The sequence below is a fragment of the Sphaeramia orbicularis genome, chromosome 3 (genome assembly GCF_902148855.1).
Source record: "Sphaeramia orbicularis chromosome 3, fSphaOr1.1, whole genome shotgun sequence".
NCBI lineage: Eukaryota > Metazoa > Chordata > Actinopteri > Kurtiformes > Apogonidae > Sphaeramia > Sphaeramia orbicularis.
The window spans coordinates 17793742-17807750 of record NC_043959.1 but is presented as its reverse complement, the minus strand read 5'-3'; the positions used below and the strand labels follow the sequence as shown (position 1 = coordinate 17807750).

Genomic DNA, 14009 nt, shown 5'->3' with positions numbered 1-14009 from the left:
TTCTGACCTGTGGCTCTCAGGAAATGGAGCGATGCCTGAGCTGGTGGCTGACCCGCACGATCGACTCTGAAAGGAAAGAAGAAAACCAGGAAGAGGAGAGTGACTACATTTGAAAGTGGCTGCAAAATAATTATAATTGTGCAAAAAAAATTAGAATAAGGTACTTTTACAGAGTTTTTTCCAATATTATAAAACATGAAACATCATTCTGATCCTTATGTGCAGTAAGTTGTGCACATAATCTTCTGTTCTGCACTAGCACTTAAAAGGGACAGCTGAATGTTTATTTAGTCCTTGAACACACAAGCACAAATGTTGTTTTGTACTATACTTGTAGTGTATTGACTGTGCTGTTTTGTAATGTACTGCACTGTCTTGCTCTGTACTGCACTTATTCCACGGATCACTGTTATTTATTTAGTAAGTGGGGACTGCGGATGAAAATTAGCACAGATGCTACTCTGGCATATTTACTGTTTATACTGAACTAGAATGTTAAATGTGTTCATTAATGTGCACTGTCCCATCTAAATAAAGATACATACAATAACAATGCAGTATTTATCAAAATATAAGTGCATTCTTTTTGTTCAGACTTGGGTTCATAGGTATACATACTGTTAATATTGTTCATGATATGCATATTGTCACTGTTAATACAGTAAATACAATAAATCTATTCATATTTTGTCCATTTTACCACTCAGCCAACTCTGGTCAGAGGGGTATTGTAATTGTTTTGTCTGTCTGTCTGTCTATTCTGGTCCGAGGGGTATTCGTGCGTAACACATTGTTTATTTTTCATTCTATTTAGCTCTATTCTGATGTTACTTTGTAAAACATTTGTATTCTTTTGTCTTCTTATTTTTAGTTTTTGTTATTTTATATTCATTCTGTTCTTATTCTGTAGTACTGGTGTTTTGTTAATATTCTTGCACTAACTGGAGTATGCACGATAATATAAAGGCATCTTCTATTCATATAATACACTGCAATGTTAGTAATTAAATTATGTGTGCTGTAAACAGGAAGAAATAGGACTATTATTGGTGAATGAATCCATATTCTGGGATGTGCTCACCGTCCTCTGGTGGAGCAGGAAATGGCTCCTGACATCTTGGGAGGCGTACGAGCTGGAAATAAGAGGAACTGAGTCACCAATGAATGAAGAAAAAAAAGCTACTCAATCAAAATCACAACCACAAAATGAGTTTAAGTGGAAAAATCCTAGAATTACAAAGAATAAAAATAAGAAACATAAAAACTCTCTTAACCCAGTCTGACCTAAGCACTGTTGGAATATTTAAAAATAAATAGTTTTCTATGGTCAACAGTCTTAAAGGTAAGAACATGTACTAGGTATGAAAATGTCTCATACACACCAACTTCAACTCCATTTTACAGAATTTACAGAAAAAAATGATGAAAATTATGACCAAAAAAAAAAAAGTCAGATAAGACCTTTTAGCTTCAGCATCAGTCTGATCTTAGAGAATTCAAACTAAAATTAAACCCTGAATCCCAATAACTGCTGCTGTGACGTGGACGTACAGATGGCATTCTTTGGCTGGAAGATCTCCTTGTAGTCCTCTGCATTGTGGATCTCTGCTGAAGACACCTTCTCGTCCCCCTCGTCCTCACTGGGACTCCGCCTCTCACCTTCAGGGCTCCGCCGGTCGCTGTCTGAACTCTGCTTCACCCTGATGACGTTCAAACACATGACGAGTTTTATTTAGTTACATAGAGCTGGTCTCTATAAGAAGAACCCAAGCAGTGTTTCCTGCTTCTACAGATCTGCACTGATTATTTCTGCCTGTCCATCACTGTCAGAGGGACGGTGAATGTACAATATATGGACAAAAGTATTCAGACACGTTGAATTCAGGCGTTTCTTTTCTAACAGGGGTCTGGGACACGAAACGATAATGACTAATGTCAAACTTTAAGGAATACTGATGTTTCTGTGTCCGATCCTCATGAACAGGACATCTTACAGCTGTAGACATGATGTGTCCCAATATTTATGTCCATATAGTTTAGAAACAGCAATATTTCCTCAAAGTGAGATATGAACAAAGTAGATGGTTAGTTGTGGTAGAAAATTATTATTTAGTTAGTGCACAAAAAATATCTTAGGAATTTAGAGGTAGAACATTTAAAATCATAGTCATGGATTTAAAAAAAGCAACAAAAAAAACCCAAAAAAACAATGCTGAGAGAAATTAACCCATAAAAACCCAAACATTCACCACCGACCAAAACCATCTACTGATATAAACTGTTTAACACCTGTTGATCCACTAATCCTATCAATCCATGTCAATAACTGGTATAAAATACAGTTCTTCATCTTTTCATGGTCATCAGATATGACCCATTTGGACTTCAGAGGCTCCATAGTTACCATGGAAACACCGTCATCTTCTACAACACTGATTCACCAGTAAAACCCATAGAGTTGGATCAATGACAGTGGATGGACACACTGGGTTTATGTTCAGTTAATGACAGATTGGACTAAAAAAGACAATTCTTCTGCAGTTTTCTCTGTTTTGATATAATAACCCAATTTTAATCTGAGCTTTTATGAACATTTTTCATGATCAGTAAATTAAAAATAGGAAAATACATGATTTATACAGATAAAGTACAAAATACAGATGATAATATTATAAGTAAATGATGATAAATCACTTAAGAAAGGTTAGATATAGAGAAAATTTCAATTGGGAAGTGACGTAGAAGTAGCGCTGGGTCTTTATGGGTCAAGTCCAAACCATCTCTGAGGCATTTCGGAAACAAAGATAACAATTTAACCCAAACTAACCAATGCAATGATATTTATCCCATAATATAAAACTATATTCTGACATAATCATTATTGCTTTGTATCCCAGACCCCTGTTAGAAAAGAAACACCTGGATTCAATGTGTCCACATACTTTCGTCCATGTAGTGTACCTCTGTGCGCTGCAGGTGGTTGTGGGTCGTTCGTAGCTCCTTCTCAGAGCGGCTCCTTTCGGATCCTTGGGGTCTGTGAGCGGCTGATTGTCCTGAATGATGCCCTGGATCACGGAAGCCGCCGGTCTTCTTCACCTTCTTCAGGTCGACCACGTAAGACGAGACGGTGGAGAGCTGGTGTGAAACGCTGATCTGGGAAAAGGACAGCGACGCGTACATCTTCAAGTCAAGTTCTAACAGCGGCTTCAGGTTGAAACGGTCTAAACATGTTCTGTGCTGTTTTTGTCGGCTCCTGAAGTGGAAATGCAGCTTATCTGTACAACTTTCTCTTCTGTTGGTTCTGTTGTTACATAACTGTTTACTAAAGCAAACACAGGCTTTTTATTTACAAGGACATACATACCCGTCATGTGACTCTACATCATGAATCCATGCAACAGTGTGTCCATTCTTAAGGTAACATAAAACACTAACATCTCAACAGTAGAAAAAGGCCACAAGAGTCTGGTTTTGACCAACTCTATATGTAAAGTGTCATGAGATAACTTTTGTTATGATTTGGCGCTATATAAATAAAATTTGATTGATTGATGAGTTCTGCTCTGTCTGGTTTTAGAGACAGGTGTGTGCAGTGTCCTCAGTCGTGTCACATCTAAACTCATCCCTCAAAACAGAAGGAGAAATAAATATATTTGGGTGCTTCTCTGAAACTGGTCCAAAAAACAGGACATGGGGCTAAAAATTCAAACCAGATGTAGACTGATGTTATGAAGCAAGTTTAGAAGCACTTTGGGTCTATTTTAAAAAGAAATATTTACTGAGATAAAAGAGAAGCTTTTTTTCAGATAAAACACATTTTTATATTGTTTTATATTATATTTAATACAAAAATCTGCATGTACCACGGTCAAAAGAACATGAAAATGATGCACTATTTTTTTTTAAAAATATCTTTTTATTCTCTCACAGATATATTTTGGAAATTGAACTAATTATTCAAAGCAGAGTGTTTAACAAAAATGACCGCTGTTGAAAAGTCATTCAGCATTTATTTGTGTTTAAATGTTCAGGTTCCACATGTAACACCAGTGGACACGATGGGTTCCACACCAAACCTGGAATGAGACTGATGAAAAACCCACATGTGTGGATTAGAAAAACCACTAGGATCAACACATTTAACACAGTGTCTTTATTTAGAGTCTATAGAAGACCATTTACACACATGTTTTCACATCTAATGCACTGACACCTAGGGAGATTTAATGTCTATATTTGGGTCCTATTTTGGACCTAATATTTTTATTAGAAATTGATTAATTATGGGATGGCTCAGAGCAAGAGTATAATTTTTTTGCATTTATCTGAGGTCACCATTAGGTTACATCCTGAGGGGAAATATGTCTACATTTCTCTTATTATTGAGTTTAAAAAGCTGGAAAAGTGCCAGGTACCAAATAAACCCAATTTCATAGAAACATCCATATATGCTCATTTCAGGCCTGAAAAGCAACAAAGCTTCAGATGGACTTTACACAGTGCTGTATTTTTGTGTTCCACATAAGGATCAGAATAGAACAGCAGAATCCTGGTCTAAAAGTCCAGCACATATCCAGACCCGGTTACTCACCAGCTGCTGGCTGCAGATGGACAGGTCCGAGACATTGCCCCAACCCACCGACACCGTTGTCAAAGCAGCGGTCCGGTTCCCAGCCGTACACCCTCAGGGAGTCTGTGGCCCCACTGTACAGACAACTGGCCGTCTGGGCTGAAGAGTACACACCTGAAACCACAGGGGTCAAAGGTCACTGTCCAGCAACAGACTGCTCATTATACTACTAATACTGTGACTGCGCACACCTGACGGGACTGGTGTTTCCCTCCAACGAGCCGATCATGGTAAACTTCTCCAGATCCCACAACTTGATGGTTTCTGGGGCACATGGAATAAAAACAAAAAGGTAATTAACAACACACACAATAAAAACTACACACATTTAAAACAGACTAACTACTGAACAGTGATATTTGAGATTGAACTGTTCTGAATGTGGAACCTGAACTAAAAAAAAAAAACCAAATTGTTAACATCTTCAGTGTAATTTTGGCATTTGCCAGGTTTGGCTCACAGGCCGTATGTTTGACACCCGCGCTCTAAATGATGTGTAAGAGTCAGCGGTGGTACCTGTCGGAGCTGCCCGAGGCCAGCAGGTACTCGTTGGGGTGGAACTGGACGATGTTGACGGCTGCTGTGTGAGACTTGAATTCCGTGATCGTCTTCCCCTGAGTCAGGTCCCACAGCTGACGGACAAGAGGGTAGCTCAGCAAACCAACAGCGAAAACTATTTCACTTCATGATACTGTATCAATATTAAAAAGTACTGTATAGATATTTTTAGGTATTTATTCAAATGCAGATATGGCGGAGGTTCATTTTTGTTTTTTTGGTTTTCTATATTGTTTATACCCTATTTACTATGATTTAACACTGTTTTATTAAAAAATGGTTATTGAAGCATCCTAAAACCACTTTTTAATGTCTGAGAGGCAGATGTTAGTTCCTTTGGAAACTAGGAGAATTTGAAAAATGTTGTGATATAGCATTAGATCCTGTTCTGATTAAATAAAAATGTGTTTAGTACTTGTACATAATTCTGGTGTAATTCAATTCTTCCAGGAAATAATCTTAAAAAAAAAATTAAAAAAAAAAAAAAAATTGCCTTTTTAACAGTATCATGATATATTGTAACATTTTGTGTCACCAGATTCTTGCCAATACACACTCCTAGTACTTACACTTATAAAGAAACAAAAATTAATAAAGTAACTAACCAATAAATGATGCAGTTGTAGAAAATCAGAAAAAATGATGTGACTGCACAAAAACATTCAGATGTTGCAGCTCACTCTGTGTTCTGTGAATGTTTCTATAATCAGTGTCCAGCTCCGCAGTGCCTCAGTAAGCAGATTAACATTTTTCTACTGTGGGGAATGTCCCACTACTATAACTGCCACAGAGTTTTAACACTGATCCACTCTTCTCAATGGAGGTGGATGGGAAGGCAGGGAGAAAGCAAATATTCCACACCTGTATGTTGATGAAAAGGATCAGTCATGAATGGCCATGCTGGAAATTATGTCTTAATGGTAGTATTTTAAGATCACTAGTTAATTACATAATGTTCATGTGAAAATGGTTCATTCAGGTGACAAATAAAGGCAGATTTCTCATGGTAATTTAACATACTTTATCATGAGATGAGCTTTGATATGACATTTTCAGCTCACACCAGTTGACAGAGTTGTCAAAATGCCACTAAACAAGTTGTAAACAACATTTTATTTCTCAAAACATTTTCCTGAAATTAAACCTATTATCCTAAGGAGACGGACTGTGTTTCTTGAGCCGACAACAAAATTAATTAATTAGAGAATACTGCAGTGTCTGAACTCTGCTACTTCAGTGTTTAAAGTTTAAATTCTACCTCAACAGAACAAGATTAACCAGATGGAAATCAGAAACTATCTAATGGGTTCAGTTTTCACCTGATGGTTGCAGTCGTCGCTGGCCGAGGCCAAACCACTTCCCGTCTGGACTGAAGGCCAGACTCCGTACAGCCTGCGTATGACCCTGCAAACAAAAAACCAACAAATCCTCTTAAACACTTTTTGTATTAGAATTATGACTGAAATTATGTTGAAAAGTGATAGAAAAAACTCCTCCTAACCAGCGAGATGGTACAATGTGACCAAAATCCACATCTGAACAGCAAAATAAGCCCATTTAAATACTGACCTTACACTAAACACATAGCCTTTCCTCCGTACATCCCACAGCTGCAGTATACAAAACAGGATTTAGAGTTACAACAATACACACACAAATAAACAGCACACATTATAACCTCTGAGGTAGACAGGCTCAGGTGTACATTAGTGTACAAACACACCTTAATGTTCGTGTCCATGGAACTTGAGGCGATAAAGTCTCCGAATGGATGGAAGCCCAGGCTGGTGATGTTGGCTTTGTGTCCCATCAGAGTCCTTAAAACTGAAGAACACACACTTGATGAGCAGGTTACACTCCCATTTCTACAGGAAGATGAATGACTGCATTTCATCTTCAGTCATGAAATTAACTGTAGACTAGAAACAGACGATGGATTACATCAAATAAAGGCTCTGTTTCCAATACTACTTAAAAAGTTAATTACCCTCCTGCCAATGTTCATTGAATTTGAGAGGTGATGTTGGGTTAGGGTTAGGATTAGGATTAGGGTTACAAAAGTAGCACTGGGTCTGTATGGGTTAAATGAACAATCTCTACAATTCACCAGTAATAGACTAGAGACCTCTGTGATATCAGTCTTGACATAAATGACTAATTGTGGCAGTGACTGTGCAGAGAAAGCCTCAACAGACTGGGTCTCACTTTTCGCAGCCTCAAGGTCCCAGACTCGTATGGATCCGGACTGTGACCCGGTGACGACCTGCTCCTCGGACGTATTGATCTGGACACACTCCACTGGGTTTTTGTGACCCGTCAGACTCTGAGGAGTAAACAAACAACACACGCATTCAGGATATTCTAATAGAAGTCTTAATCTGTAACCAGATCTAGTTATTAGTGAAGTATCACAACACACAGTACCGACCCAGCAGAACTGAACCAGACAGGGCTGCAGAAATTTAAACTGTTCAACACATTTTTCTTGGTAGTTTGTGTAGGTTCAACTGGACTCGTTTGGCAAAATGAGTCCAGTTGAACCTAGAAAAACTGCCAAAAAAAACAATGACCTGGAGAGAAGAGAAGAGAAGAGAAGAGAAGAGAAGAGAAGAGAAGAGAAGAGAAGAGAAGAGAAGAGAAGAGAAGAGAAGAGAAGAGAAGAGAAGAGAAGAGAAGAGAAGAGAAGAGAAGAGAAGAGAAGGAGGAGGATGAGAACAGAATGAATTGAATAGAATAGAATTTATTGTCATTACACAGGTAGTGAAATGAAATTGCAGGTGGTCTCTGCCAGCAACAGTGCATTTACAGTTAGAAACAACACAATACAGACATATATTAAAAAAATAGTGTGCAACAGAAATATGTGCAAATTGGAGATATATTGAATAAAAGGCCCTCAGTTACTTGCAGTTGGAAGTTTCACAAAATTCAAAGTAATGAATTATTTCTGGTGATGTTACACTGACAAACAATGGATTGTTTTTGACATTCACAGAAGCTTTTAAGTCTCTATTGTGAAATCAGTCAACACTGGGTTAAACTTACATTTCAGTTCATTTCCTCACAGCATCTGATAAAGAAAACAAAGTTGGACCAGAACTCTGTTCAGGCTAAAGAGTTAAGGAAGATTCCAATTAGGATGAGAACATTTTAATATCTGCTTCGGAGGCCCAATTTCATCAGAAAGACAGACGTAACACCGTTGTTCTGGTTCAGACAGGCCTATCTGACTGCCAGGTGGCTCTGAGGTTAAGACGTGGCCAACATGTGATCGCCAGACTGACTGAGAGGATCAGGACTCAGGAATAAACGGTGACACCAGCACCTATGTGAAAATATTGCGTAGAAAAAGGAGGCCTTGACTTATTTGAACTTTTTATTTTATAGCAAATACTCCACATCATGACCTCATTACACTCTGCTTTGAATGTTCTTCCATTTAGTCCAATTAAAAATGATCTGGTTTTTGTCATATATTTCTTTGCATAAATTAAAAGAGCATTAACATTAGCATCTAATATTAAAATAAACATGACTTGCCATTAGCTTCCATTTAGTTCAACAGATGAAAAACATGCTAATAAATATGTACTAATGTTAACTTTTATGTACTAACATTCTGTTTCAAGGGAATTCTTTGATTATGTTAATAAGGGAGGTAAGGATTTTTTTTTTCTTGTTCCTTTTTCCATCCTAGCTTTACATATCAGTAGTTTGGATTACAGTAAATGTTTAGTTATAATGATGTATGATAATGCTAAATACAAAATGAGTCTGAACCTGAAACAAAACTAAACGTGGTGAGTAGATAAGTACTTACCATGACACAGTTGGCTTTGTTGATCGCCCAGATGTTGACCCTGCAGTCCTCCCCTCCGGTGGCCAGCAGGCGGCCGGAGCCTTTCCCCAGAGCTAAACAGGAGACGTTACTAGTGTGAGCCTCGAACTCATCTGCGAGAAACAAACACATGAAGGGCGAGTTTAGATGTGAGCTTAGATGTGCAAAAATCTGAGTCCACCTTAGCTTTGTTCTTTTAAAATGACTGAGGTGAACATATACATATTTATTGCACAGTCTCTTTTGTTCAGATACAACAAGAAAATACAGGAAATATGGTCACAGCCTTAAAAGACACACAAAAAACTTAAAGGTTAAAGTCACTATTTAGTTGGACCTCTGACCCCATGATAAGAAGCAGCACAAACGGTTAGAAACATCTGACATGTGTTGAATGAAACCTGGAATAAAACACCAGAAAATGAATGTAATAAATCTAATATTGTCTGAAAAGAAGGATCAGAGACATGTTTAAAAGTTTAAAGGGAGGTCACACTAAGTAATGACCACTTTAGTTATAGAAGTTGTTTTTTTCCTGAAACTTTTGTTTTTACTGCTCATACTTCACATATATCCAGATTGGATCTAAATACAGATACTGAGAAAGGGATACATGTGGTCATTAGAACTTTACTAACCCAACAAACCAGTGGCAGCTTCTCATCTTTCAGAGAGGGGAAGCTCATTGTCAGCTTACATAAAAAAAAAAGTCAAGTTATTTAAACATAAATTTGGCCCTCTGTCCCTTTTTAACAAAATGGTCAGTGACCTTATCGTACCAAGTAACAAGAAAACGTTGAAATTATGCTAAATTGAAACAAGGAAGTACAATGAGTGTGTTTTATTTCCAGTGCAAGAAATGAACAAATAATTTCGTAGTGGTTTCTCTCTTGATTTCACAGCAGAATGCGCGACGGTATTAAACTGAACTCTGTCAAGTGAAGGAGTAGATCTGAAAACAGCTGTCAGTCAAACCAGATTCAGCCTTTCCACTGATCCACCTTTGCCTTAAGAGTCTGGTTTTGACCAACTCTATATGTAAAGTGTCATGAGATACTTTTGTTACGATTGGCAATATACAAATAAAATTTGATTAAATTTGATTGATCCTTCAGTCACACATGGAAGCCCAGCGTCCAGCCCAGCCGAGCTCTGCCCACAGCTCCATTCACCCCCAGAGATGCCAAGCATCAGGGGTGGGACAACATCATGACATTTATCCAATTACTGTCCAGTTTTGAGGCAATGAAAAAAACTGTTCCACTCAGTCCGATTGAAGTGCATGAATGCTGAGCGTCTACGGGCAAATGCGTTGACCATAGATCGTATGAGGAAAACAGTGCAACGGGAATGTATGAGAAGTGAACAACATCGAGTCCGTTGATTTGTGATAAAACTGATTCTGAACGAGCTCGTCTTTGAGATGAATGTGTTCTAACACATTTGGAGTCAATGAAATGTCAACACAACCGTAGATATTTAACCACTTAATTTCGTAATTTTAGGGGAAGCAAGCTTCCCTTCCAGTCTTTGAGAAATCGCCACTGCAACAAACCTAATGTTGGACTAGGATTTTTACACAGTGATCCATTTATTGACAGACAAACTTTTATTAAATTCATGGGACTATGCAGAATCCTGATGCTCTACTCCATATACTTCATTAGTCCTGAATAAAAACATAAACAGAGCGCCACAGATCTTGCTATAGAGTAAATACACCTTCAGTACAGGATATAGTATTCTTCTAAGATACCGGATGATACTAGAAAAGAAGGAGAGTATTAAATATTTACAATAGTACACAATATTCCTTAACCTTTGAGCTTATGGATGTGTAAAGATCATAAGGATGGAGCACACATGAAAAGGATTTAAAATATTTCATGAGCACAGTTATTGTGATGAGGCGTGTTTTGCTTTGGTTTGGTGTAGGCACACTGTACATCAGACTGAAAACAGAGCTCTGTTTTGTCAGTATATGAGCATTTTATTCAATCTGAAATAGACGTTAAGAGGAAAAACAAGGTTTTTACTCACGGAGTCTCCATGAAATCTTGGTGGTGGTGCTGGCCGCAGCCATTGTGGTCACCCTGACGGAGCGGCTGCTTTATGTGAATTCCTCTGATGCTGCTGATGTTAATGCAGGAACACCAGGGTCGGACATCAGCTCCTCAATTAATCTTAATATTCTTCACCTGCAGAGACACAAAGTCTGTGTTCACTTCAACCACTGCGGTTTAATCTATAACCAACTAGAAGCACTTGGAGAGAGCAGAGCCGATCAGTGCCTGCCCCCCCCCAATCACCACCAAAATCTAATCATTTGTTCTTTTTGCCACTATCAACATTTCCTGAAATTTTCATCCAAATCCGTCCATAACTTTTTGAGTTATCTTGCACACGGACAGCCAAACAGACAGACAAAACCAATGCAGGCAAAAACAGAACCTCCTTGGCGGAGGTAACAAACTGTCCTCTTAATTTTGTCTTCAGGTACAGGAATAACCCTGCACTGACAGCTAAAGTAAGACAGCATTGGTTGTAAATTCTCTCTGGCTTCAGATGATCCTCAAATACTCAATATATTTTCAAATGTGACAAAGATTAATGTGCATCTAAAAAAATGTTAGTAATTTTTAGGTTGATGTATGAATTCATTTTCAGCTCTAATGTACATTGGAGGTGTAGTGACACTAAAATGATGTTCTCAAATGTGTTGTCAAATGTATTACTGAACATGATTTTCACACCTATTGTTTGTGTGTACAGTGTGTATATTCCTGTCCCCTCTGGGAAATTCTCACCTTAAAAGTTAATTTGTTTATCTACTGTACTTATATATGTCCTTGCAATGCCACAACTTGTTTTTTCAGTGGACATTAAAACGGTTTCAATCTAATGACAATTATCCTGCTCATTTCCACTTTCAAATAGAGTAGCTGCTGCTGATATTTCAACACAGATTATTAACCGGTGTTATCATAATTATAAAGCATTTATATGTATTGAAATTCTATTATTAATTTGCTTGATTTTTTCCTAATCAAGGAAACGTAGCAGCTAGAAATTAAATAAACTGTGACACATATGACTGGGCTATATAACTGCATTTCCTGGTCAGGTAAGGGAATGTGATTGGACACAGAAAACTGTGAAACAGCAACAACGTAAAGTTTAAAAACAGTTTCGTTAGCCAACTTAGCTAATAGTGTTATTAGTAAGCTACCTAACACAAGTAAGCTAATTAGACACCAGGTCAGCTAACTGCCAAACACAGGGTCCAAAGCCATTAAAACCTAGTCATTTATACCCATATAACTCTGTGTTCACTAACACTGTTTTTGAGTTAGCTGCTAAGACTTGAGCTCGGCTGGTAAACTCACCTAAACGGACGCTAGTTAAGGTTAGCTAACTAGTCTCTTATACAGTCAATTAGCAGGGCTGGTGTGTTGGACTAAAGTGTTTCCGAGCCCAAACACTTGGCGGTGACTTTACCTCTGAATGTCTGCCGCCGTGACCCATCGGAGTGGCCGGAGAGGTTCAAGTTTAAACGCTTCTAAAGCTAATCTGACCGCGGCCGATGACAACTTGTTGACAGTCTGGTTACCTGCTGAGCTGCAGCTAAGCAACTGGACCACAGGCAACACGTCTTCTTCTTTTACACAATTTCCGGCAGACCGTTGAGTGTAAAGCACAGTGCTGCCTTCAGCGCCCCTGGTGGTCGAACATAGAATAGACTGTACCATAAAAACATGCGAAACTAGAAAAGCACTCAGAGAGCACAGACCTCCGCAGTACCCCCCCCTCCCCCCCACCATCACCACCAAAATTTAATCATTAGTTCCTTGTGTCAGTATCAACATTTCCTGAAATTTTCATCCAAATCTGTCCGTAACTTTTTGAGTTATCTTGCACACAGACAGACACACAGACACACAGACAGACAGACAGACAGACAGACAGACAGACACACAGACACACAGACACACAGACAGACACACAGACACACAGACAAACAGACAGACAGACAGACAGACAGACAGACACACAGACAGACAGACAGACACACAGACAGACAGACACACAGACAGACAGACAGACACACAGACAGACACACAGACAGACAGACAGACAGACACACAGACAGACACACAGACACACAGACAGACAGACACACAGACAGACAGACAGACACACATACAGACACACAGACACACAGACAGACAGACACACAGACAGACAGACAGACACACATACAGACAGACAGACACACAGACAGACAGACACACACACAGACATACATACAGACACACAGACAGACAGACACACACACAGACATACATACAGACAGACAGACAGACAGACACACACACAGACATACAGACAGACAGACAGACACACAGACATACAGACACAGACAAACCAACGCCGGCAAAAACATAACCTCCCTGGCGGAGGTAATAATACAGATACATATTAGTTGATATTATTATATATCCACCTTCTTTTGTATTTGGTGGCTGTCTTTTAAATATTTTTGATCTTTTATGTTTATGAGATAAATACTATGTTGAGTCTGTCACCAGAGTTAATAATATACTACCTTATCTTATATGGAGAAACATGTTAAGTTTGCCATGTACCAAGCCTTTGAAAAGTTAAATAAAAACTTGAATCCCCCCCAATAAATAAATATTTAAATAAATAAATAAATAAAAACATGCTATATAGAATCTAACAACTCTTATCTAGAATCATTTGTAAAAAATAAATAAATGAATAAATAAATAAATAAATAAATAATCAGGAACAATAACATGACAATCAATAACTAGAGAGTCAAACTAAGGTGACAAAAAATGGTTAGTAAATGAAATGAAATAATGTGTATAACTGTATATATTTTAATAATACAATATTTATTCCTGACTACAGCATTTACTATAAAACATCCTGGAAAAATATAACTTCCTGAGCTTT

General features: G+C 38.1%; 1 protein-coding gene across 1 annotated transcript in view; it reads left to right on the top strand.

Moving 5' to 3' along the window:
• Window positions 1-14009, top strand: part of LOC115436927 (conserved oligomeric Golgi complex subunit 8-like) — a 99281-nt gene that overhangs the window by 76942 nt on the left and 8330 nt on the right. The gene's annotated exons all lie outside the window — the stretch shown is intronic.